Source organism: Chiroxiphia lanceolata, chromosome 20, assembly GCF_009829145.1.
Source record: "Chiroxiphia lanceolata isolate bChiLan1 chromosome 20, bChiLan1.pri, whole genome shotgun sequence".
NCBI classification, from domain to species: Eukaryota; Metazoa; Chordata; class Aves; order Passeriformes; family Pipridae; genus Chiroxiphia; species Chiroxiphia lanceolata.
Genome location: NC_045656.1, coordinates 4,192,824 through 4,220,110, shown reverse-complemented (window position 1 = coordinate 4,220,110; position 27,287 = coordinate 4,192,824). Strand labels below are relative to the sequence as shown.

At 48.7% G+C, this 27,287-nt stretch overlaps 1 protein-coding gene across 2 annotated transcripts in view; it reads right to left on the bottom strand.

Annotated features, from left to right (window-relative positions):
- CAMKK1 (calcium/calmodulin dependent protein kinase kinase 1) overlaps positions 1-26,923 on the bottom strand; it is an 88,317-nt gene extending 61,394 nt beyond the window's left edge. Inside the window, exon 1 of one of the 2 annotated variants that reach the window (XM_032707498.1) lies at positions 26,867-26,923. The gene's annotated coding sequence lies outside the window, so the exon portion shown is untranslated. Of the gene's footprint in view, positions 1-26,724 lie in introns of both variants that reach the window. The other variant, XM_032707500.1, reaches the window with a different exon arrangement.
- Between the last annotated feature and the right edge of the window lie 364 nt (positions 26,924-27,287).

Below are 27,287 nucleotides of genomic sequence, written 5' to 3'. Positions count from 1 at the left end.
GTGCAGCCTGGCCAGCCCTGTGCCCAGGAACAGAGTACAGAAGGAAAACTCTGAAGCAAATCAACTTGGGAACTGGTAGCAATACCTGATCCCAACAGCTGTCCCATGTCCTGTGAGAAATCCCCGTGGGACAGGTCAGGGTATCGCTGGCAAAGGAATTACACTGCTCTGGCTACTCAGATATCCTTCTCCAGTTGCCATGGGAAAAGAAATCAAAGAACAAGACTGGTAACAACGTGAAAAAATACTCAGCAAAGCGTGTGTTTAAAAGCCTTGCTGGCTGCCAGCCAGGGTGCTCAGCACCTTCCAGGTTGCATCTCAGAACAATTAGTCTGTGTGCAGCCACTGAGTTTCCCAACATGCTGCTCCTCTCTGGGATGGAGATGTGGGCTCTGCTCCAGCAAAACACTTAAGCACACACTTGAACTTTAACTGTGGTCTCAGGGCATCAGAAGGGATAACATCCACATGCTGAAGCGTGAACAGCACTGAAAATCTCAGCCTCAAAAATGTGGAAATACTACATGAGTGTCTGGGTGAATGTGTTCCACATGTGTCTGAATGACAGAGCTGCCCAGTTCCTCTGGAGCCGATCCAGGGCTCCTCTCCCAGGAGGAGAGGAGGACAACAGTCATCTTGCATGCCTTCCTCACTGCCTGTTGGTGTCTGGGAAGCTCATATGCTCACACTCATTTGGAAAGGGATGCCAAAACCACCCAAAATCATCAACCAGACAAGGAGCAGAGGCACAAATAAACCCACACAGGTAACTCACTTGGAGGCAGCTTTGTCTGCACATGAACTAACCTCATCTGGAAGATTTTCTGGGCAGCAAAAACACCAAATCATTAACACTTGCCTTTATTATTATTATAATATTATCATCATGCATTAGCATAAATTTTTTTTGCCTTTTACACTAGCTACATTTTAAAACTCAGAATACACAAAAAAAAAATCCTTCTTCTGCAATTAAAAGAGGTAAAAGAAACTAGAAAACTTCTTGAGGAAGTGATACATTCCTCCTGACTTGAATTCTCTGAGAGGAATTGATGGTAAAATCCTCCTCATCTGTGATCCAGGAGATCTAGCAAAGACAGTTATAGAGACCTGAAAACCTACAAGCCTGTGAATTATTCTCTACTACCTGACTAAAGACACTCATTAGAAAACTATTTTTGGCTTTCCTTTCACCAGTTCTGTTTAACAATAAAACCCAATTCTTCAGCTCCCTGTTTTTGAAGTTGCAGCCTAACACATTTCAAAGGGAAATTATCATTTACATAGTACCTGTCACCTGCCATGACCTACCTGTGCTTTACAGATGGTGCCTATTCACCGAGGGCTAAAAACACATTTACACAGGAATTAGGAAGAGACACTCTTGCTCAGGGTCACCCAGACAGGACCTCAGTGGTCAGTAAGAGAATCCCAAATTTCTTATTCCTGACCTCAGGCTACTTCATGTGCCTTTGTACTCCTCTTATAATGGAACACACCTTTATAAGAGTATATCTAGCTCAACTGGTCCATCAGGAATCTGGTTAGATCAGGAATTGTCTACACTCTTGTTTGTTGCAGGATGACTGTGAGATCAGAAAGATGAAAGATTAGAAAGAAAAAGCAAAACCCAAAGGGTTTACTTGCTATCTAAAGCTTACAGTGGATTATAAAGGAATTTTTCCTTGTTTCCCCAGGCTCTCACATATGCTATTCACTTGCTTACACACATGCATTTTTCTGACCAACCATAAGTTCACTTTATCAATATTTTGGTAATGAAAAAATATAATTACATATAAATTAAAGTGGAGAACAGCAGGGTTTTATTTGCCTAGTAATGATGAGTGTTTCAGGGGGCAGCTTCTATCTAAGGATGCTCTCACGTACTGCTGGTGGCACAGGAGTTTGAGAACAAGCTCACACTTGCAGACAACAGGGACTCAATACAGCAAGATGACAAAAAAGCTTGAGAAGTCTGATCTGAAGCATGAGATCACTCTGCCTGACCAGGAAGCAAACAGAAAAATTAAAGTCTGGCAGTGCTGTAGAATTCAGGCAAATCTCCTGGGATGCACCTGATTTGCAAGATAGAGCTGTTTCCTCTTCTGTCTGATAAACCATCCCATCATGATCTAGATGCTATTAAAAAAATTATCAAAGGCAGAGGTGGAAATTTTAAGCTCATCTCCACCCATCCCATTCTGGAAGCACCCAAAAGAGAAGCACTTATTCTAAAAGTGACTAAGATGTGACTCATGTGATGAGTCAGCACATTGGCTCTGGAAGCCTCATTCAATCCATGGCCATATCCAAGTCATTTCATTACCTAAATCATTTATCCATTTTATACATTAATGCAGCAGCACTCCAAGGCCAGGAAGGGACTCTCATTTCATAGTGTAATTGCTGCTGATCTGGTCATGCTGAGACAGACAGAGCCCCTCCAGGAAACCCTGTGCTGAAACAGCAGAGCAGAAGCACACGGCGAGCCTGTGTTTACAGTGCTCTGAAAGGAAACTTTGGAGACGCCTCCAAGCTCAGCCAACACGTGAGTTAAGTGTGTACCAGCTGCTGGCATCAGGTGCTGGTGCAGCTCAGCACCCCTGCAGAGGCAAACACCAGTCCTGCTCCTGGCAGCAGGATGCCAGAGCCCGGCTCTGGATCCAGCAGGCACAGGCAGGTGCCAGGACCGCAGCCACACGCTCCCAACATCCTCCTGTTACTCTTGCAGGAGCTCTTATATGAAGCTGCAAAAGCATTAAGTTAAATCACTTATGGTACTTAAATCTCTCTCCATTCTGGAGGAATGTGAGCACCTGACAAAATATCTTCACAAACATCCTGTGGGATACATCCACGGGCAGGGAAACAGTGCTAGGGAGCAGAATTAATTCCTATAAATGCTTCTTAACAGACCCCAACAAATACCTGGAAACCTCTGAAATGCTAGCTTGAAATCCAACAGGAGATCTATGGCAGATGTCCCTCTGCCTTCTTCCTAAAATCCCAGCAAGGACATCAGTGAGCAGGTCTGGTCCCTCCTCCAAAGGCCCCTCACACCACTGGGCTCTGTCAGGGCAGCCCCCAAGCACAGCAGCAGAAATGTACCCAGCAAACCCCCCAAAATGATGAGTCTGTTCAGTCTGTTTTACAGCCCCGTGCACAGCCTTTCTGAGGCTGCTGACTTCTCTCTGTTCAATCAGCACAGCACAAAAGTTATACTCATAAGTGGAATAACTTGAAAGAACCAATTTAAGTTGTTCCACACCAAACCTCTGGCACCACACTATGACCAGTGTCTTGGTATTGCATTTCCACAGGTTTTAGGTTTTCTGAATCTTTCAACAGACTCCCAGAACACAGCCAGGGTTTCCATTTAACTGGCCAGCCCTGTGAGCATCTGCCTTTACATAAACAAATGTAAAAGAATAGAGATTTCTCGCCTGCGAGTAAATCTGCAATTTGCCCGTGCTGGACTAAAGGTGTTAATGGTTGCCAACACCCACCTGCTTTCCTCCATGGAGCTGAGGCCTCTCTGCCTTCATTATTCCCTTTGGTGCTGAGGAAAACTTTGCATCCCTTTGCACTAAATCCAGTGACCACAACTCAACCTCCTGCAAACTGAGGTCAAATAACAGGACCTAAGCCCATAAACACCGTCAGGCTTGGCTCCACAGCTGTGCTGCAGTGGTGTGGCAGTGATCTCCCTCGGCTCAAATGTTAGACCATGTCTGTCCATGCCTCCTGACCACCTTTCTACATCTTCTTTCCCTTTGAGAACTTCATATTCACCACTGAAATAATCGACTAACATGGAAAACCACCCACCTCTGGAAGCAGAAGGAAAGAAAACCCACACAAGCTGGCCTGAAGATGAAGAGACTTAGACACAAAGAAACAGCCCAGAAATACCTGGACGTTACCAAGAAGCAGAAGCAGCAGCTGACAGCATTGATGAAAAAGGATGAAAAGGCTGAAAACCTCCTCAAAGGCTCCTTACAGCTGCCTGCAGGTGCAGGTACAAGATTAGCAAAGGACAAGCTGGTTTTCAGCATCATTACAGCAAACACTGCTAAAGCTGCAGGTGGGTTGACACTCACCCCCCAAGGGTTTGGTTGAAGGTCCTTGGACTGACAGCTCAGCTGTGACACAGCCAGGATAGCATATGTACTTACACACACCTTCAGACAGGTGCACACAAAATTAACCAAACAGCTCCCATCCCACCAGCACATCATCACCTACTGCTCTCCACAGGGATCACATCGGGTGCACCAACGAAGTTTCCAGGAGGGAGGAAAACCCGACAGCCTGCAAGAAGAATGCACAGCAGCTCGACCACAAATCCACTTCACACTGAGGCAAACACGTCCCTTCTCTCTCACACCAAAAGGCATCTTTCAAAGTAAAATTACCAGCTCTTCTGCTGTGCTTATAATGTCATGAGAGCTGTCTGCTCCCTGCTGGGATAACCACTCCATGTGTCTGCCTCTGTCCAAGCCACTCTCCCACAAGCACTGACAAGGCAGCAAAACTTCACCAGCCACCTCCAGCTCCTCTGGCCACCACAGAATGCACTCGATGGCTGCAGGAGGATTATAGACCAGCAGGATGCCGTGGCACTTGGAATTTATGCCTCTGGCACTGGTGAAAAGGGAGACCAAAGACAGACAGATCCTCTCAGCAGACAAATAGCTGTACCTCAGGCAAAGAGAGAGGTAGGCAAGAAGGAGCTTATTGTCTTCCTTAATCTCCTTCTCAGAGTTCACTGCAGAGGCTTAAGGAAGGTCTCACCCCTGGAAACACTCCCAGAGCTGTTTGCATCTGAGACATGGACAAGGCAGGTCTGCCCTCGAGGTAACTGCTAACACAAAGCTGCAGCTCTTCCTGGCAGCTGAATTCAAAGGAGACTGTGGGGAGCAAAGAAGCAGTAGGAAAACACCCAGAGTAAAACACTTTATAAAGACCCATCAATTACAAACCCCTGGTTTCAGGCTAAGGATTTCACCCTGCTCCAGCTGGGAATCACCGGTGAGGTATCATTCACCCTCTGCTCTGTGACAGCACAAATCCCAGAGAGGTTATACACTTCACATGGATTTCTGAGCCCCTGGGAACACTCCTTCCCACCCCACTGCAAGCACGGTAGTGAAGCCAGTAACAACCAAGCTCCCCAAGGATGGATCTGTGTCCAACCACCATGGATCTGCTCCATGGATCTGCTCCACGGAGGAGCACTGACCACAGCCAAGGCAATGTCACTGCCACTCTGTTTTTAAACAACCAGAGCTCTGTGAAGTCATTAACTCCTACAAACACTTCACATCTGTTTAGGGAGCTCCATTTTTACAAGCATTCACACATGAAAAGCAACCACTGAGTGCATTCAAGAAGATGTGAAATCAAGAGAGGAAGAACCTTCTGCCATAAATAGTGGAACACTTCTTGTATTTTGTGCCAAGCAGCCTTTTAAATCCTGTTACCTTCAACATCTGCATCTTCACTTTAAATACCTTGCTTCCCCATACTGCTTCTGCATTTTTCAGAAAGTCAAAGCCAGTTGGAGCATTTGTGGTCTGCCCAGGGAGACACCAGTCTGGCTAAAAATTTGTACTCTTTCCCCTGTCTCCCCAGCCTTCTCTCCCTCCCCTTGCTACACCTTGACTTTCAGACAGTAAGTTTTAGTCAGGGTCTGTTATTGACTCTGTCTTTGCACAGCACCAGCACCATTTCCCAGTACAAACCATCAACACCAGAAATGCAAAATTCTGCTTGTACAGGGGCTGGTCCAAAGCTCATTGGAAAGACATCTCTTTCTTCGATGGCATGTGGACCAGAGCCATGACTATGAGCAGAAAAGCACGATTTTCAAAGCTGACTATTTGGGGAATACAATCATGCAAAAACATGATCATCCAGCAAAATGTCTTTTCACTTTCTAACAGACCAAAAAAAAGTGTGCACACACGTATATGTATGTTTTTATCACGTGTTTTTGGCATAGGAAGCATTTTGATGCCATGGTGACGGGTTCTTCTTGCAAACCCTTCACATAATAGACACAGATAAACCTGAAGCCAATTAGGAAAGCAACACTGCTGTGCTTACATGATCCACAGCCACTCTGAAAGAGACAAAAATTTAACTCCTATGAAAAAGATCAAAACAAAAACCCAGATCCATTGTTGAACAGATTAATGAGACTCCTGGAAAGCTCATCAGGGATTGGGTTCAATCTCTGCTGCTGTTATAAGCATAAGCCCTGTAACAGCAGTAACAAAAGACTTGCCTAAGTCCCGTGCTCTCCATTTACTCTGCAATGAGGCTCTGCTTGGGCTCACAGCATTTAACATACACACTCTTCATTAAGGTGACAGGGACAAGAGGAAGGATTTGGCTGAAATTTATACTGCAGCAAAACAAAACTCTTGATGGCCCTTTTTACAAGGGTAGGACTGCCAGTATGGGAGAGAACAGAAACCCAGTGCCAGCATCACTTCTCCTGACCCAGCAGAGTTTGGGCACGATGCTGTGCAGGGACCTAACCCATGCACAGCAAGAGTCAGTCAGTCCTTCCCCAGGGAGGTGACAGCCAGGTCAGGGACAGAGGGGAGCTTGGGATGCCTGAATGCAAGGCAAGGAAAACCACACTGCACTGGCAGGAGCGAGCCTGGAGCTGACAGGGCATCAACCAGCCTGGCCCAGCAGCAACAAGGCACAGATGGAATTAGGGCAGGAAGGCTCCTGCTCACCAGTGCAGCAAAGGTACAGCCATGGAAAACAAGCCACACACGACCCCAGAGTGGTTCCCTGCAGCTGCGGGGACTGGATGTGTCACCAGCTCCTGGGAGAGGCTGCGGGGATGTGCTGTGGGAAATGGGTTAGTGGCATCCAGGGGGAGAAGTCTCTGTGGGAGCCCTGGCAGGTAAATGGAGCTTGGGAATGACATCCTGCTGAGAAGCAGCATCCTGCACCCCTCGCTGGGCGTCAGTCACGCGCTCCCCAAAAACCCCCGAATTAGAATTGAACACGACGCTGCCGCCTCCGCACCAGAAATTATTCATTCCATAAAAAGCATTTTCCTACATCTCTCTCATGACTCTTCCATTCCGCTCCAGGCCCCCTCACTCCTCTCCCGCAGAGGAGTCATTTGATGAAGGAACTTTTCTCACTGCAGCATTCTGCAAAGTTGGGGCTTTTTCTGCAGAAGGGTTAAATGAGTCTATCCCTGCAGGGATGGCTGATGCCAGAGGAAAGGACAAACCCCCAGTTACACTGGTGACAGCGAGGGGAAGGGGATTCTTCCCATTGCAACAAAGCATCACATCCACTTGCTGAAGGCAGAGGGAATCCCACCACCTCCTTCCAATGTGATTTTACCATATCATTCTTCAAGATGTGCAGATTAGAACTAAATAAGTATCTCAACACATGCCTCATGTGGTTAAGTCTTATTAAAGCTAAGCAAGCACATATGAGCACATCCTGCTTCGGGAAGCACTGCTGGATGGGGTCTGTGCTCTGCCCACAAGTGGGCTTCACATGAACTCAAGGTTTTCCAGGCACAGCTCAGGAATCTGGGCAGGAATAGAGATGCTAGTGAATGGTCTTACATACAGCAACATCTAAAGATGGGGCCAGGGAACATGTGGAGCCACCAGGATGCTGCTCAGTGTGCCCTGAGAGCTCCAGGATTCAGAACCAGTTGCACATCTGGGACAAGTAAGAGTCACTTTGTTTTTTCAAGCAATTACCCTGCATTTCTTTATGCCTAGTCTAGAAGAGGGATCACCACTGTATAAGCAGTCAAGCAGTAGTGTAGAAGTCCCTACTGGGAGCCAAGTTTTAACTCCTGGCTGTCATCACTTCGTCAGACAGAGTCAGACATGTTAACCCCACCTTGCTGCTTCTCCACAAACCAGGGCCAGCAAATTCTCATGCTGGGACTGGGAGGACTGAGCCACCACTAAACATCTCACAGGTCCTTGCAGATCTCACTCACTTCCACTTGCACCAAGTGCCACGCTGTCCTCTTCCACTGCTCAAACTCCCCATATCCATAAATCAACTGCAGCACTTGCATCTCCTGCAATGTTGAACTGGGACAAATGCCACTGTACACTCTGCTGCAGCACTGCTGGTGAAGAGTGTACAGAGCCATAACACCAACAAAAAGGTTTAAAGTGGTAATTCATCAGCTACAATAATAAATAATACATACACTTTCAAGTGTTTGCTCATTTCCTGGATGTCTCCCATAAATACCTAACCAGCAAAACACACTTTGAACAGAGACACTTGTATCTTTTCCCTTCTGAGCTAACTCTGTAGAAAATAGAAAATTCTGTAGGAGAAAGACAGGTTGAAAGGTAACAGAATTTTGGAAGCAGTTTGAGCACTCGAATAGGCTCTGAACAACAAATACTTAAAACAAGTGTTTAAACTTTCCTCATTCTTACCTTATTCTGTGGACAAAGTTCAGATACCTGTTTTAATCCCTTCAGTCAGTCAGGCTGCTGGTCCACAGCCTTCATCAGCAAATATCATGTGATGCTCACTGCTCAGGCTGCACTCCTGCCAGGGCAAACCTTGGGAATTCAGCCTCATGGAAATCAGCACCAAGATAAAAGCCTGGCCTCGAAAACACAGCCCAGGCAGCCTTCACTGAAGCACAGGAGCTTTGCTTTTAATGTAGATGGAACTTCTAGTTCAGGCTTTTGAAACAGAGTGTTGTGTTAAAAAATAATAATAATAAAGGAATCACTGCAAATCTCCTCCAGAAAAGGAAACTGGAGTTGTCAAAACAGCTGGAATGCTCTCTCCATAGCCTTCAGCATTTGCTTAAAGGGACTGGAAAAGGTCAGTGTCATTTGGTTCTTTGCAAGTTTAAATGAGTTTCAGCCTTTTGGGGGGAGATGGCCACTCTGACAGGGGTTAATTTACAATACTGAGCCCCAGGGCACTGCAAGACACCCCAGTACAGGCAGCTGGTGCCAAAAGCTGGTCACCACTGCTGTCCTCCCAGGGAAGCTCCTCGGGTGACACCGGTCCCACACGGGCTCTGCACCACAGTCGAGTCTCCTCCACCACAGCCCGGGGACACTCAGCCATAATCCCCCATCCCACCAGGGCTGAACACGCTTTTAAGCTACATATTTAGGAGGAAGGTGCAAAAAGAACCTACCTTAATATTCCAGCTGGCGCCTAATCCCTTAAACTCTCGTGGAGAGGTGCTTTTCATTTCCAAAGAAAAGCGAGTTAATGTTCTTGCCAGTGCTGTTAATCAGAGCAGCAAAGCCTCTTTTCATCGTGCAGGGCCCAGGTGACTGTTTCCAAGGGATTAGCTGTTACCACATTTAGTCCAGTAAAGGGTTTATCTCAGCCATGTTCACAAAGGCTGACTATGAAGACGTTTGCCAGCTGAATTCCCGGGAACTGACACCTGGAGCAGCCCCAGGGCTCGGAGCACACCCGGGAAAGGCATGGAATGGTAATTGGTAGGAGCAGGGAGTTTTTCACCTGTCACTAGCACGAGAAGCCAGGGCAAGAGACAGCTCTTTTTGAAGGATACAGCCACCACCAGCTGCCAGCCCAGGGATGAGAGGAAGGTGAGGGAGCAGGAGGAGTGAGGGAGCCAGGGGCAGGAGCAGGAGGATTTTCAAAGCCCCCCCAGGGCAGGCACCAAGTCTCTTGTCAGTCTGTGCTAATGGTCACAGCAGGTGCCACAGGGACATGTGGTTGCCAAACCCATGGAATATATTCCAGAGAGCCTCCGAAAGTTGCACGGGGTGAAACCACTGGACTTGTGCCACCCACTTTAACCTGGAGCTCAGTCAGGCTGTGCTAAGCATGGCAAGCCAAGCCCAGGACTAAAGGAGGCACCTTTAGTATCTGAGCCACCCTGAAGGTTTCAGAGCAGACCACCAGTCAGCCATCCAGGCTCTTCTCAAACCCTCCAGCCAATAAAGAGGAACCATGTCTGAAAAATCTGGGGTTTGTGCACCACAGTTCCCTCTGGCATTGATCAAACATTTCAGTTCCTAACTTGCTGCTTGCTTCAACCTCTTGAGCAACAACTCAGGTTCACATTAGTGCCAAGGACAAACACTGAAGCTTTGGGACTGCTTCCTAAACTCTTCAGCAGACTAGAGGGGAATTCATATTTTCCCTCTTGCTCATCGAGAAAGCAGGCTGGGGTGGGGCTGGAAAGTCTTACAAAGCCCTGGGCACCCAAGAATAAGAAATTCCACTCTGATTCTGCCTTCCCTGCTCCCCCAGCTTCGCAGGGGCTCTGCTGGCATCTCACACCAGCTGGCAGAGCAGTCACTGCCAACATCGTGCCAACACGGCTGCCTGTGCCCTGGACAGAGCTTTTCTAATGCCAGTGTTAAGTGGCTGAACAAGAAATATCAGAAAAGAAAGCTGGAAGCAGAATGCCTGAAGATATCAGTGAGCAGGACATCACCAGGCCTTTAGAAGAATGACAAAGGCCATTTTCCCAAATAGAGGGGGGAAATAAAGGAGAAATGAGACCGAACATCGAAAACAATTTCCTAGTGTTTGGCACACTCTAAAATTAGTGCTGTAATAGATCTCATCAGCCAGCATTTATTTTCCATTCTAAAGACAAGAATTCAAATAAGCTGCAGCAAGAGAAGCACTTGCTTAGCTGAACAGCCAACCTCTAACTCAGGCAGCAGCACAAACCTGGCTGCTCCACTCCTGCTGGATCTTGCTCAGGCTTTTTGTAAGTGACAACTCAAGCTGGAGACCTGTTTCGTTTGACCACATTACAATCCCAACATTACAGAGGTGAAAGAGCCTCTGGAGCAGGAAGGGCCAGGCTGCCCATGGCAGAGCTGTTCCAGGGATTTGCTGTGTTCATGAAACTAAGAGACAACTGAAAGAAATCCCAAAGTTACTCTGCCTGGACAGGATCCGAGGCCACAGGTTACACACCATGCTTTGGGAAACTCCTGCTGTTAACTGTCCCGATGGTTCTCACTCCTGTTTTTCCCAGGGAACAATCACTGCTCACCTGGCTCGTGCCTGGGCAGGGAGGCCCCAAGAGCTCCAACATTTTTCTGTGGCTGCCCAGGGGAACAGGGCTGGGCTCAAACTCTGTCCCTGCATGTGGGTCACCAGAGCCCAGGAGGATGTGCTGGTACACATTAGCACCCCAATTTCACAGAATATTCTCAGTTGGAAGGGATCCACAAAAATCACTGAGTCCAACTCTTAAGTTTGAACCCACAACCTCGGTCTTATGAGCACCACGCTCTAACCAACTGACCTCATCTCAGCTGTGCTGATCTGCACCTCTTGAGGACCAGGCCCACCAAGGTCTGGCACAAACAGAGGTTATTAATTCAAAAAGCAAGCAACAAATCACCACAGGCTTGATCTTGCAACTCTCACACTTACACTCCCTCTCTCAAGCACGCACATACATGGAAAGGTATCCAGCACACCACGGGGCTGTGGAGCACCAGGGACACACAGCAATGCCTGGGGAGCTGTGGGAAGGACCCCAAGCTCATCCAGGAGCAGTGATGGGAGCACTGATGTGACTCAGCCACTGCTCTTTCAAAGTTTCAGAACAAATCCCCGCTGGCAGAGGAGAACTGGCAGCATCACTCGGCTATGAGGTGTCAGAGATATTTCAGGCAGCCAGATATTCCCATGCAGAAACCCAGAAAAAGTCCCCTCCTCACTCCCCCAGCTGCCTCTCTTTGCATTACTGCTGACATGGATGTGACTCACTAGAGTTGGGTTTATATTAAACTCCTGAAACAGATTGCTTGGCTGTTATATAAAGCCAATAAATGTTAAAACACCAGAATAAATCAGCCGGGCAGTTACCATAGCCAGCTCTTCAGAGACATCCAAGAGAACTATTTTTTTATAAAAGGGAGAGTTGGCAAGAGATGAGGGGAAAATAATAATATTAATAATACTATTATTAATAATAAAATCACAGCAGCCTTTCAGCAGAGGGGGAGCTGTGCCAGTGGCTGCAGTGTCCTCACTGCTCCCAGTGTCCTGCCCAGCTATTTACAGGCAAGTGCCCCAAATTCTGCTCTGCACAGGTGAAGTTCTGCAGCATCACCTGCACAAGACACAAGCTCTGTGGCAGCAGAACTGGCTCCCTTACCATGACACTGAAACAGCAATGAGACCTCAGGAGAGATCAGTATGAAAGCTTAGGACTTCAGCCACATCATGCTTTAAAATGAAATCAGCTCAAAGCCAGGCATGAAGGTGCTACTTCCCATCCTGTCACTGGGAAGGAGGATCTGCTTTAGGAGCTGCCCCTCTCCCATGGAGCAGAGGGCATCTGCCACCCAGAGAACAGTCTCCTGCTCACAGTGACATCAGCAAGCCAGCACAGGAACAGATTTTAAAATTTGCAAACACAAGTGTTTTTACCAGAAACCTGACTCCAGGTTTATAAACAGAACACAGGCCAAAGGATTAGTCAGAAAAATTATCTGGCGAATAATCTGCAAGGATAAGCAAAACCAGAGCATATCACCATCTGCTCACAGATACCTCCTAAGGCAGAAATGAGGAGCCTTCAAATTAAACCCTGCGCTGATGACCAAGCCATCGTACTTCAAATGCTCCTGTAGCTACATTAGAAATGAAAAAATGGAACAACGTAGAAATTAGGACCCCAAACCTTAGTTGTAATGTAAAGCTTGTTAGCTGAGCTGCCACTTGCACAGGGCACATGGCTCAGCCCAAGACCCCCCTCAGCTTCAGGGGCTGCCCAAGTGCCCCATTCCACATCATACCCAAGAGCAGCTGCAGCCGTGGGTCCCTGGGCACGTGAGCTCCTCAGTTTGCACACCACTGGGCACATCTGGACAGGCACATCTGGGCAGGGGACAGTGCCTAGCCCAGCCTGTGGCACTGGCAGAGCACGAGCTCCATTTCCAACTGCCCCGGATACGAGGCTGCAGAGCATCATAATCACAGCACTGAAACGAAGCAGAAGAGATCTCCGAGCTCTGTTTAATTAAATATAGTCTGGGAAAAGTCTCTGCTTTTGTTAAACACTGCCTCAGAAAGAACAGGGCTGAGTAATCCACCAATGGGGGGAAACACACTCTTTAGCTACAAGGTGTTATTATTATAGGCTTAATATCAAAATGGCTTGTTCAGCTTATTAGCCTGGAGCAAACGCTCCCAGCCTTGGCAAGAGCTCTGCATTACACACCTACACAAGCACTCCAGGTTTGTATGGAGGGGAGTCTCCTGTCTGCAGAGGCAAGGCTTTGATTTGCACCAGATTTCCATGGCCAAGCAAAACAGCTGACAGAAGAGTATGTGTGCTGTGATAAGCACCAACAGGGAGCAGGGCCTGTGCTGCAGCAAGGCCAGGGAAACCAGTGGTGGGAATAGATCTTCTTCACTGGGGCCAGCAGCATTAATGGGTGGCTGAAGGAACTCCAGGCATGGACAGCACAGGCCCAGGCCAGCAGGGAAACACTCCAAAGGTGTCCTGAATACTGGGGGTGCCTTAACCAGCACCACATGTTCGACACTGACCTTACACCCTGCCTAAACTCAGGCTACTGGCTTTCTCCTGCAGAACAGAGGTGATCATCTACCAACACGCAGGTAAAAGGTTTTGGAGCAGAGGGTTAGGCAGCATTGGTGCCTCTGTCTTGGGGGATTCAGCCCCACCAAGAAGCCCCAAGCTCCCTGCCAAGGCACTGCTGCCCCCAGCACCACTCACTTGCCCACAGGTGCAGCCAGCCCCAAGATGACCCCCCCACACCTCAAACACACAAGCCATTCCAATTAATAAATGTAACAATCCAAGACTCCCAAGAAACCACAATGTTTAAGGCTCCTTTTTGAGAGTCTGGTGAAGAAGAAATTCTCACTTCTCAAGTTGAAAAACAAACCCTTTCTCTGTCTTTTATTTGCTAATGTGTTCATTGTATTCTGATCTCATTTTTTTGTGCATAATGTTTTGCCCATCTGTTTGATTAAAAAAGAATCCAACCACCCAGCTTCATTAAGCTAATTAGATGCATTCAGCCATTGGTTAATATTCTGAAGTACTTTACAATTATTCTCCCCAGTTATTAAATCTCCTCTGAGGATTTTATTTTCTGTACTACACTCTTTATTAGCCAGCACTCAAGTCAGACTGCATTTGCCCACTCCTTACCCACATAAAAAACATCCCACCAACTCCTTCACTGGTTTGTGATCCAGGACATGGAGATAAATTTGCACCTTGATCTGACACTTCAGCTCACCCTGAGCTCAAAACATCTTCCTTCCTCTGTGCAGAGGGTTCAACACTGCCTGCCTGGAGACCACGGGAGGATGAGGAAGTGTTAAAGGGAGCACCACAAATTCTGTGTCCAGATACAGCATGTCAGAGATTTCTCTCTTCCATATTCAAGGCCCATGTGAACTTTTAAAGGGAAAAAACAGCCTCAGAAAGGCTCAGGACCACACTCCAAGATGGACCATCCTAAAGGATGAAAACCACTGCCCCATAGCAGACCCCAAGGTCAGCAGGAAGCCAACACAGATGCTCTGTACAGTGCTACAGAACAGGAAGGAAGGGGGCAAGGGAAGAAACTGCCTTCTTCTAGTTGTCTCTGCAATCCCAGCCCAGCCTCTGTCACCTGGATTTAGAGAGAACAGCCAGTATTCATTCTCTCAGTGTAAAACGTGGTTACACTTGCAAGAAATAACTTGATTTAACTAAAGGAGGAAGAAATTTAGAGGTTGATGAAGCTGTGATTTGACATGGGCTGACCTGGGGCCTGAGGAGACTCTTAATGACACATCCTTCAGGCCAGCCTGTTCTCCTTGGTTCACACTGTAATTATCTTTCCCTTTTTGACATCCAGGCAGAGAGCCTGGACCACTCTCGAAAATTTGGCCAGGTTATTTCAACTTTTCAATAGCCTGGCAACAGCACCAATTAATAGAGAGCTCACTGTCCCACTGTGCTCTAAGGCACACTGAAAGGCAAGCCTTGGCTCAGAGAGCTTAGAATCAAAGCAGGCTTTAAAAAGATAGCTTAAATGTTGTAGTTTAACCTGGCAGGCAGGCTAACACCACACAGCTGCTTGCTCAGTAAAATTTGTGTGTTGAGATAAAAACAGTTTAATAGGACAGAAAAAGAAGATAAAATAATAATATTTAAAATAATTAGAATATACAGAACAAGTGATGCAGTTCTATTGCTCAGACCTGCTGACTGATGGCCAGCCAGCTTCCCCTCCAGTTGCTGTACAGCAGGTGAGGTGGGAAGATGAGCTCCCCAGCTCTTGTGAAATCTTATTCCAGCTAGAATGAAGAGTCAACAGCTCTGCAGCCCTCCAGAGAGGGGAGGATGTGGGGTCAGGCCTCATTCCCAACAAGTTCTGCCTCCCTGAGCACGTGGCCTTCCCCTGGGGGGACAGTCAAAACAAAAGGGAGAGCACCAAAGGCCTGGTCTGAGGTCCTGGGAAACACAAAACAAGCTGCTCTTCTGCATCTCCCATCCAGCAGCTTTTCTTTATCTTGGATTTAGGAGGAAATTAGAACTGCCAAGGACTAACTCAGGTTGCTCCTAAAGTGCCACCAAGGAGCTGGTGAGTTCTGTGGTGCATGTCACCAGCTGTGCCCAAATCAAGGGACAAACAGGGCTGGGAAATTAATGCCATCAGTCAAACTTGAGAGCAGTGCTGGCTTTCAGCCAGGGGCCACTCCAGATGTGCTCCATGTCCTGCATCTTGGGCTTTGGCTGCTTTCCATGCTGCTTTCCTCACTCCTGTCCCCATCAGGAGACCTCTGCTGAAAGGGTCACAGGTCCCAGCAGGAAAAACACAAGGCTGCAGATTTTCAAAGAGACAAACCCAGTGCTTCAAGTCCCTGAATTCCCTTTATTCAGGCTGAATCCACTGCCTGCCACAGATTCCAATCACCTTCCTGAATACCAGTTCAGAGAAACTGGGCAGCAGCCACAGGAGTGGGAAGCACCATCCCCCCCCCCCCCCGTTTGGGAAGAAGGAGCAGCTCCACAGGGAATGTCCCCCAGTAACCCAGCAGTGCAACAGGGAGGTGGGGGGTCCCATCTCCCTACTCCTGAGGAACAGTGTGACCCAGTCAGTCTGTGCCAAAGCTGGTAACAGCAGGAGCAGCCTCACAGCATCATGTGAACTAGGGATTTACATCCTCCAGTGAAGCCACCAACACCCCCAAACCCAAAAATCCCTTCAGTGGTCTCTTCCTGGAATCAGCCAATGCACCAGACAACACAGGGCCAGGAGAACGATGCTACTGCCTGGGAGGGACCTGCAGCAGTACACAAACACAATGCATAAGGGACATCTACCCTGGAATTTGCTCCTCTCACTCCCAAACTTCCTTTCTGCTTCCCCTAAGATGATTTCTGCAGCTAAATGAACACATCGGAGCAGAAATTTTATTCTTAATTTGTCCCTTGGGTGTTTCGCTGACCCTACCAAGAACTATATTTAAATGTGCAATTTCCTGGCTAGACTCATTTGCAGTCCCTTCCCTCCTGGCTGCCTGTGCAAGTCTGGCCCAGAATCCAATTAGCTACTACCACCCTTTAAATCAAAGGAATTAAACTCAAACAAGAAAAATAAAATTAAGGATTTTAATTACATCATTCTTATTATATGTCTAAATACTTACAATTCCCATGCTCACTGGGAGGTGGGCTTGAAAGGCTAGAAAATGACAAGTTTCCAAGCAGACAAAATTGTAGCCAGAACAAACAGTTTGATAGGAGAGAGACTCTACCCACCCTAATCCTTAGAGCAGGTTTGGTTTAATGCACTGCAGAGATGGATGTAGGACCTCCCTGGCACCACGGAAGGAGCAGCTGCTTCCCAGCATCTGTGAAAGGTAAGACAAGCCCAAAGACTTCCAGCTTCAGACACGAAGGAGCAGCTGCAGTTTGTCTGGTTTTAATGAGAGGAACCTTCTTTCATCAGCATCACCCTCCCCAGTGCCTGGGAGTCGTTCCCACTGCAGCTTCCAGAGGAGGCCAAAGGAAAGGGAGTGGGTTTGACTCAGAGTTTGCTGGTGTCACACTTACTCCTTGACCAGCTCCAGCTGGTCACAGTGACATCCAACAGCCCCAGCTGTGCACAGGAACAAGGCAAGGAGGATGTGGATTCCCAAGGCCGTGTAGCCCAGGTTCTCACCACGATAGAGGGCTGTTTCCCTCCTTTCCCTGTCACATCCTTTAAGACTCCAGGTTTTTCAGATCAGACTCCCAACAGAGTGATGCTGTGTGGCTGTTCAGACTTAACAGTGACCTCAAGATCTTCAGAGTCCCTTCTGGGCAGGCTTCTCTCCACCTCCTCCTGTTCCCAGCCTTGGCTTCCTGCCTGCCTCCAGGAGCTGCTCAGCTGATCCCCACAAAGCCTTTGGCTCTGGTGAACTTGCCCAGGACTGTCCAGCAGGGGATGGGGCTGTGCAGGGCAGGAAGAGCCAGGCACTGTGGGGTGGGAAGACATCAGGAAAGCTGATGTGTTATTTCACTCAGACTTCCCAACTGCCAACACTGCTCAGCTTGGGAGATACCAGGGCCACAGAAAGGTTCAGAGGAGGTCGAGGTCTCTGGAATAGCCAAGCTGCTGCTGGAAATGGTGCTTCTCAATGTCAGCAAGTAAGGAGTGGCTGGGATGACTTTGCTGCAAGGTATTAACTGTCCAAGCTGCCTTCAGCTGCCAGCAGGATCTCAGTCCATCCCAAACCTGTACCTGCTCCTGAAGAAGACAGGGACTTCCTCAGGCCCTTCAGGAGCCACATCTGCCATGAAATCAGGTTACTGCAGAAATTCCACATATGAACTAAACTTTCATGACAGTGTTGGACAGCTCAGCCTCCTGGAGAGTGGAGCAGGAAGGGGCTTAGTCTGAGTCACAGGCTTCTTGCCAAGAAAGAACAAGAACTGCAGAGGCTTTAATCCACAGGACATAACACTGGAAGGGACAGCTTCAGGAATGCTCAGCTCAGGACACTTGCATGGTGGGACAGGGATTCTCTACAGGAGTGAGCACAGCCAAAATAAACACACTAAAGCACAATGATGCTTTTTCTTCATTGACTCCCCCGGTCCCACGCCCTTCTTTTAGAGGGGAACAGATAGACATGGACAGGGCTGTCAGACATTTTTGCAGAAAGCCATCAGGAAAAGCAAATTCCCCAGGAGATGAAGAACTCTGAGCCATCTTGCCCTTCTTTTGCATGCAGCTACACTGACAACTTGCAAAGACACTCTGCTCCCCTCACATCCTAGAAACCAGTTTGATGGTGAAGTGTCAGCACATTTCTAGGTTAGTAAAAGCTGGGGCATGGGAGGAGAGAGGGAACGAAGGAGTCTGATTGTCTTAGACAAAAAGATTGGAATAGATTTCACAGCAGGAAAAGGTTTCAGGGCAAGGAAAAATTTATTCATGCCTAAAGAGCATGGAATCTTAAAGACTCCGGGTTTCCCTTCCTCCACGAGACCTTAGTGGAATGAGACTCTAAGCACTTTGCAGTAACCACAAAACACCCTCAAGAAATCCAGGTGGTTTTATCCAGCTCCCAGCAAAAACTCAAAAATCCCTTGGCACTGCAGCCATGGCATCAGCAGGAAGCTGGTGCACCCACTGCAAGCAGCAAACAAGGTGAGCAGCCTCAGCCCTGAGAGCCAGGGACCTTCCTGGGCATGAAGGGGCTTCCCCAGGGATGCTGGGCAGGCACTGAACCAAAGGCAGCCCAGGAATATGCTGCTCTGGAGTCAAATGAAACATCACTTTAGTTAACAAACTGCTCTTTGCATCCCCAGAGAATCTGCCATTTTTTGACTCATATCTGGAGGTTTATTTTCCATTGCTGTGGCACTTCAGGCACTGCTATCACCTGGGCCTGATGCTGCACACAGAAAAGAGTGGTCCCTGCTGTGAAGTTTATGTTCTTAACACCAGAAACAATGAGGAAAGGAGGCAGATGTTTGGAGGAGCACCAGGAGAGCTGTACTGGTTTTGCTCATTCACTCCTTTGGTGGCTGGGAGGATGTGCCACAGAACAACTGATTCCCACATGTGGGACAATCTCATATTGCCCTCTTGCATCTGTGATAGTCATTCTGGATGGCAGACAGATACTGTGGCATTCAAGTGGAGCACAGCCACTTCTCACCTCCTTGGAAACAGCAAACTCTGAAAATTAACCAAAAATGCCAGTCCTGTTCTGCAGTTTGACTTAAATCAATCTATCTGGCATTAAGGAATGGACTCACAGCAACTGCTATGAATAAACCATGCCTTTTACTATTGCTTCAAGGCAAATTACAAGCACTGCTCACATCAAACTGCATGAGAAAGGACAAAGCCTGATTAGACTGTGGAAGCATGTTGGAAGGGATGCCTGATCTCTCTAACATGGAAGTGCACATAGCAACACAGCCTGATCTGCCAGCTGAGAACACTGAAGTTCATGACCACAACCATGGGACAAAGGCAGGCTGAGCCAGAGGATCTTATTCCCACCATTCCAACAAATCACACCGTGCTCACACAGTGACCCCACACCTTGAAGCAGAGGCACACATTACTGTTCCCTCTGCACTCAGCAAAGGTTGGCCTGACAAGCTGCACTGGGACATCTTCCACTTTTCCAGGCCCAACTCTCAGCCTGGGGATGAGGTGCTGGCACAGAAAGGGAGAAAGACTCATCTCAGGTCTGTTTTACACTCTGCCTCAGAGAGCTGGCAGCCTCAGATATCATTAACCTTTGTCAGTCAAGCTACCTGACAGCTACAGAAAGGTCAATCCAGACTTCAGCATCAAAGCACCTCATCAGTAAGAGGTCAGTAGAAGAATCTCCTGTCCTCACACTCCCACTTGAAGCAGGTACATCTTTAGCACAAGCAGACCCAAGCCCTTGATTCCAGCACAAATAATGTCCTAGAACAGCACAACCCAGACACCATTATCAAAATGAGGTGCTAGGAAGTGTCAAAATTAAGACTTGACTCATTTAAGTGTTTGGCTTATGCATGTGTAGTGTAATAATTTGTCACAGAAACACTACACCAGGTCCTGCTGCCTTTCAAGTATCTTGATTTCTTTGGCACAGGACTACCATCTGTGTCACCAGTATCCAAACCCAGTTCTCTCTCCTTCCCTCCCAGTTTTCCCACACTGATCTCTAACCATTGATAAAAGACAGGGAAGGAAGCTCTGAAGCAGCAGAATACACTTTTCCAAGGCAGCACTCAACTCCCTTGAGGGGCAAATCCATCCTTTTTCCTTCATGTTACCATCAATCCCTTTTCACACACTGCAGGAAGGAAGCCTCCTTCCACAGTGGAGCTGATTCATTCCTCAGAGCACATCCATCCCAGGCTCCTAATGAAGAGGCAGCTCACACATCTTCCAGCTTCTTGTCCCCAACAGGCAGAGCCCCATGTGCTGGGCTGGAATGAGGGGAAGGGAGGCTCTGGCAGCAGACACAGCATGAAACAACAGCTACAGATCCTCTTCTAGCAGGGGCCCCTTTGAGCATCCCAAATTCTCTCCAAGAGACCACATCAGAGCAGCAGAGAAGACTAAGACCCCCAGCTGCATCCAGCACAGGAGGTCCAGAGGCAGGAGAAAAGCTCCAGCAAAGCCTGCACACTGCCAGTACCATGGAGAGGAAGCACAAAGGCAGGAGGTAGTTTAGAGTAGCTTGACAGAGCTGGTGCAGCAGCAGGACAGCACAGGAGCTGGTAATTAGAGCCAGCCTCAGGTAGGTACATGAATGTACTCTGCAAAGCTGTGCTGGCTTGGGTTTTAACTACTGCTGCCTGATTCCTTCAGCTTCATCTACTGTAGATGTGACAGCCTGCAGCTGTGGGCTGCAGGGGGCTGTGCCCATGCTATTTGTATACAGCAAATCCATCCTCACCAGCTCTTTTGTGGTTTTAGGACTTGCATCTATCCCATAAAATAGAATAAACAGAAACCTGAACTACCGCCCAGACTGGGGGAAGAAGAGACAGACACTCAGGATAAAGTCCCTCATGAGAGCAAAATACTCTTTGAGTTAATAAGCACAGCACACAATAGCAGAGCAAAACCAAGACACACTGCAGGGTGGATGGTCCAAGCTTTGCTGCACTCACAGGGCTGTAGGATAAAACTGTGAATATTCTCTGCAGCAGAGGGAGAGCTGAGGAACACAGGGCACCTGACTCAGAGCATTGCTCCAGTACAGGACCAAACTGTCAAAGACTGGCACTACAGTCCAGGTCACCAGGGCAGGATGATCTCATGTCCCTTGGTATGACTGATTCACACTCTCACCACAGTCCCATCAGTCACAAATCCAACACTAACACGTCCTCAGAAGATGTAATTTAGCCTGGGCTTCCTCAGCACTTCTTTATTCCTCTTTTTCCCACCCCAACTGAGCCCCTAGTTTAACACCCACGCTAAGTACTCAATTTTTGGGTCTATCTGTGAATTGGAGCTCCAGCTTACCAAGGAAATCTGTAGCCAGAGGAAACAACTGAATGAGTCTTAATTTAACATCCTTCTTATCAAATTCCTTCTCCAGTTGAAAGTCTGTAGGACTTCCTTCTGCATAACATAACATGAGTTCAACAGCCATATTAGAAATCTTTGTAGAATGAGAATGCCAGAGTTAAGACTTCTTTTTCCTCTGAAGTTAAAGAAAATGTTATCTGCACAGCTGTTCAAAGTCACAAGTCTTGCCTTGAAGTTTCCTCATGGGAACAGGGACCTAACATCTCTCTCCAAAACGTGTCATTAATGCTCTGTCCTCACAAGGTCACAAAATCACAGTGTCACTTGGCTGAGAAAAACAATCAGCACACCCCAGAAACGTTCAGGGCATATTGCACAGGAACTGCAGCCCTCAGGGAGCCACTCTCTTCCTCCCTCCTTGGCACACAGCTCTGTGTTCGTGACTGTTCAACACAGACCACTCTGCCCCACCTCTGCTCTGCAGCAAGGACTCCCACCAAAATCCCAGGCTCTGCTGCCAGCTGAAAAAGATGGGACACAGTCCTCACTTATACTGGTGTGAGTGGGAACTACTGAAGACAGGGAAATGCAGAAGGATCAAAAAAAGTGAGGCAATGAATTTGGCTCCGCTGACCTCAGGGGAGCAGTTGCCACTCAGCACCAACACCAGCACAAATTAAAGCTGAACTTTTCTGCTTGTCCAAGGCATACACATGGCTGCTCTGCAGAGAGCACAGCACAGCAACAGGAAAAAGGGGAAGGATGTCTGTATCTCAGAAAGACACATAGTCAAGTGCTGCTCCAGCAGACAGTGGCACATCACAGCCTCGCTGTTTACATTACACCAGAATAATTAGAGCAGTCACTGTTAACTAGCTAACAACTTCACCATCAGCTCCCTGAACAATGCTGAAGAATTAATCACAACATTTCACAGCCTTCCCCAAACACAGCCACCACTCTGCAGAAACACTGAAGCCACCCCAGAGACGAGCAGCCTAAATTAATCCCACATGGATTCGGCTAAAAGGAACTACAACTATTTCAGCAGCACTCGCCCTAAAATTATGCCTGCCCAGGGCAGCAACCCAAAAGAAACAAGCCCTCACCAAACCACACCTTATCCAAGGCATGACTCAGCTCCTGCACTGGGTGACATCAAGAAATAAAATACAGGGGTTCATACTCAACCAGGTTCACTCCCTAAACCAGCAGGTTTGTGGGATATGCAGCTCCCAGCTGCCATGGGACAGCATTTCCCTTTCAGCTGCAAGCCTCAGCCCACTGAGAAGCTGTGTCCTCAAAAGGATTTGACCTTTCAGGAAAACTTCCCTATCCAGGGACACCAGCACATAAAAGCAAAAACCAAAAATTTCCCCACTGTCATGTACTTGACACTTTTGTGTAACATTTGTGCTTCTCCCTCTGTTTCTATCCATATCACTTGTGTCAAAAATATAAAATAAACTTAATAGCTAATATATAGAATATGTATGAATAAAACTGAAGACTGCAATGAAACAGGAAAATGTTTCTAAAGACTTAAGCCAGTGACCAACAAATCCAGTCTGCAAATTCCTTAGCAAGTTAGACCTGCAAGTTCTGCAGTCTTTGACTGCACCTCAACATTAATGATGAAGTCTATAAAATGTTTTTCTGTGATTAAAGACTCAGTCCTAAAAGTCACCAACTGTGGCCAGCTATACAAGCCTGGGAAACATGTGAGTTTCTGAAGAGCTGGAACATGTGTACTCACACCTCACCCACCACCACAAATCAGCAGCCACCCTCCCACACATCCATGACAGTCACTGTAGCTTCTTCCCACCATTGTCTTTCAAATTAGTATCCTACTCCAATTTATCAGTTATCAGGATTTCTTCCCTTTAGAAGTTTTCAAATATTTTCCCCTAACCATGCTAAGCTTAACCACTGTGTTAATTAAAACAACACGCTTGACCACATGCCATTATTTGGTATCCTTCATTCACCTGCTGTACCTGATACTTTGCTGCTTTATCCATCACAAACAACACTAACCAACCCTCAGCTCTGCCACGGTGACTGCATTGTGTCAACAACTGCTCTGTACACTTCAATCATCCCCACTGCTTTTACAGCCAGCCACGCACATTCCTTTTCCAACCACATATTTTCTGGTGACTGGGTCACCTCCCTGCACGTTGGATGTTTGCTTCTCAAAGCAAGTGACATCCCGTGCCAAAAAAAAATAAAAAAAAAGACTGAAAATCAGAGAAGAAACCACAAAGAGATAGACGTAAGAGGAGGAATTTTGATGAGGGTTACTGTATACCTAGTTGTCCCCAGAGGTGTCTGCTTTGCTACCTTATAAGACACAAGCCAATAACACTTTATGTCATGCCAAATTTATACTAGGCTTTTACACTGACTGCTTTCATCCCAGAGATGAAGGGGTAAGTTGCCCCCTCGCTGTTTCTCAGCTTCCCTCTCTCTCCACCTGCCAAACTGCAGCAGTGGCGGGGCTGAGTAGCAGCATCTGCCAGAGGCTCTGCAGAAGTCTCCCCCACCCCAAGTTAAAGGTAAAAACCCACTCAGAAGCCCTGTTTGCCCACTCTCCTTCACACTCAGGTGCCAGGAGAGCTCCTACTTCAGCCTGATGCTGCCCAAAGCTGGGCTCTGCTGCTGACCTCACCCAAACCCTGTTCCCTCCCACCTTTCTCATACCTGATTAGCTTAACACTGCCTGTTCAGCATCCACAGGACCTGGAGCCAAGGGAGATCTCCCACATAAGCAGAACCTGCCTCCCCTACACTCAGTGTTTGTCAGTGTTTTGAGCAGCTGAACAGACCCCTGGACATTCCACCTGCCCATCATCCACCTGAGCTTTAGGGCAGTAACAGGTATCCTCCCTCCAGGTATCTTCCCAAGGCAGAGGAATTGCAGATATTGATTTCAGACACTATCCAACTGACTTCCACAGCTCCAGCACTGACAAAATCCTCACACTGAGCTCCCCACCAGGTTGTCACACCTGGATTTGCATCAGCTTTATCCTCTCTGCCCCTCAGCCAGGCAGATACCTCCTCTGGAGACCCAAACCACCCTGCTAGAAGCCATCCAGCACCCTCAGCCTTTTCCTGAAGCTTCTTAAAAAAGCAGTTTCTCCTTCCCCTGCCCCTGGGTAGCAATGACCCTATAAAGGCTCTTCTAAGGTCCACCTTGACACAGAAGACTCGGCTTTCAGACGCGACTGTTCTTTCCACAGTTTGTGACAGGCTGCCACAAATACAGGGTTAATACACCTTTCAGTAACTTCAGGGAACAAGTATCAGCAAAAAGAGATGCAGTAGCCTGGCAAGCAGACCCTTGGCTGAAGGACAGTGACACACAGCATCGTGGCACCTCTTCACGCCCAGCCAAGGTTTAAACCACAGAAGTGCTTGTGGTGACCACTGCCTAAGCACTGCTTCTTCCTCCAGCAAACAGAACACTGCAACATTATCCTTCCAGACACCTCCTCTGCTGCATCCTCAGAGCATTCCCACTGCAGCCACACCACAAGAGCCCATAAGGGAAGAGAAATCCCACAATCCCTTCCCAGCAAAAGAAAAGCTGGGCCTTGAACGTCTGGTTAGTGCCAGGACAATTAATTGTATCAGGCAAAGACATTTAGGGCTTAATGAACACATTAATTAAGGAGCACAGGGCAGCAGCACAGGCTTTGGAAGCCATGGCATAAGAACAGCACCACATAAGCTGTGTGGGGTGATGGGGCACCTCACTGCTCTCTGGGGCAATGCCAGGACAGGTGAGGTCCCCTTGCAGCTCTGCTCCAGAAGCAGCTCTGGATGAGCAGCTCTGCCCACCCTCTCTGGGCCAGGAGCTGTCCTGGGAGCACTCACACAAACTCCACTCCAACTCACAAGACATATCTCAAAACCAAGAGGAAATAGCTGGAGACAGCTCCAGATTGAAGCACCTGATGCCAGGGAACAGAGCTTCCTCAAAAAAAGAGGAAAACCATCAGGACCCCGTGGCCCAGCACCTACTGTGACTTAAAGCCCAACCTTCATACCATGTCAAACCATGACATGCCTGAACTCCTCGCTGGAATGATAAGAGCCTGGTGCTTACGCTCCTGGTTGCTAAGATCTGTCCTTCTCCAGGAAAAAGCCAAGGGAGCAAGCCCAGGGAAGCAATTTATTGCTCTGCCTGGAGACCAATCCCATTCACACCAGGCACCCCAGCCCGAGCACAGGGTGCAGCACAGCAACATGTTGGAGCACTGCCCCAAAGCACGCTGGCTTTGGTTTTTCTCTTCAAGCAACTGAGATAACAGCTCTCTGCTCGCCTTATCCACGTTCAAAAGCAACACTTCAAAGCCATCCCATGTCAACCCCCAGGACAAACTGAAGCTGCCGGAGAGGCCTCACATGGAGGAAGTTAACACATGATGGGACGCACTGTAAGCTTCACGTGGATCCTCAGACTGTTGTAAATAGACGAGCAACAGTTTCTTATTGAACAAAACCTTCTCCATTAAGTTACAACTACAACAGAACGGTAATTTTACCTTTAACAGAGCAGCTGAATAAAGTGGCATCTCTGCAGGATCAGCAGTTTTCCTCGCTCACAGCACACAGGCCTTTGGGAGCTGCAGGTTATGGTCCCTCAGAGCCAAGGTAAGCAGAGAAGAAGATAAGCCCCTCTCGTGCCAGCCTGGCTGCCAGGTGTGTGCTCCGAGACACGGTCAGGGCAGGACGGCTCAGACCAAGGCACTGATCTCTGAGAAAACCCAAACTTTGAGGAGCTCAGGCTGATCCCAAGGGCAGCAAGGAGCCTTAGGAAGCAGCAACAAACCCGCACGGAGCTCGCCGCACTTCTTACCTTCTCCTCTGCCCCCTCTAGAAAAGGGCGAGAGACGGCTCGTGTGATGAGTAAACCGCTCAAAATCCCAGTTTTCAGAAGGATTTTTTTTTTTTCTCCCCTTCATTTATTTCTGAGCTCGGTAAAAGCAACACCTCCGGAGCTGCGGCTGCCGGGGCGCATCGCCACCTCCCCGGCCCCGCTGCGGCGGCGGCTCCCGCAGCCCGCGGGATGCGGCGGCTGCCCGAGCTCACCCGCCACCCACCCCCGGCGCGCCCGGAGCCCACCCGCGGCCGCCCCAGCGCCGCGGGGACGCTGCCTCTGGACCACCACCGTGGATTATCCCCCGTGGGTCACCTGTCCCTTGGCCGCCGAGGGCCTCGCAGCCCGGCGGCGGAGCCCGCGGCCGCAGCGTGGGGGGGTCCCTGCGCGGGTGCGGGTCCCTGCCCCAGGGTCAGTCGGCGCGCAGGGGCTCTCTCCGTGCCCGGGGGTGTCTCACCTGCGCCCGGCGGTGCCGCCCGGTCCCGCCCGCTCCGCCGCTCGCGCCGCCCGCCCCGCGTTGGCCGCGCGGGGCCGGGGCCCGAGCGCGCCCCGCCCGCGCGCGCGCCCGCCCATTGGCTGCCGGCGGCCGCGCCCCCCGCGGCGCGCGCCCGTGCGCCCCTGAGGGGAGAGGGGCGTCTCTGCCCGCGCGCCTCAGCCTCGGGCTGAGGCAAAATAAAAAACCCTTTTTTTTTTTTTTTTTTTCCGGTGGTGTGTGGCCGTGTGACAGAGGCACCGCGTTTTCCCCGTCCGCCCCGCGTGGGTTTTGAGGCAAACCGCTCCTCCCCCCACACACACTTTTTCGGCGGCGTGGAGCCGTGAGGGAGAGGCACCGGGTTGTCCCTGCTCGCCTCAGCCCCGGGTGGGTTTTGAGGCAAAAC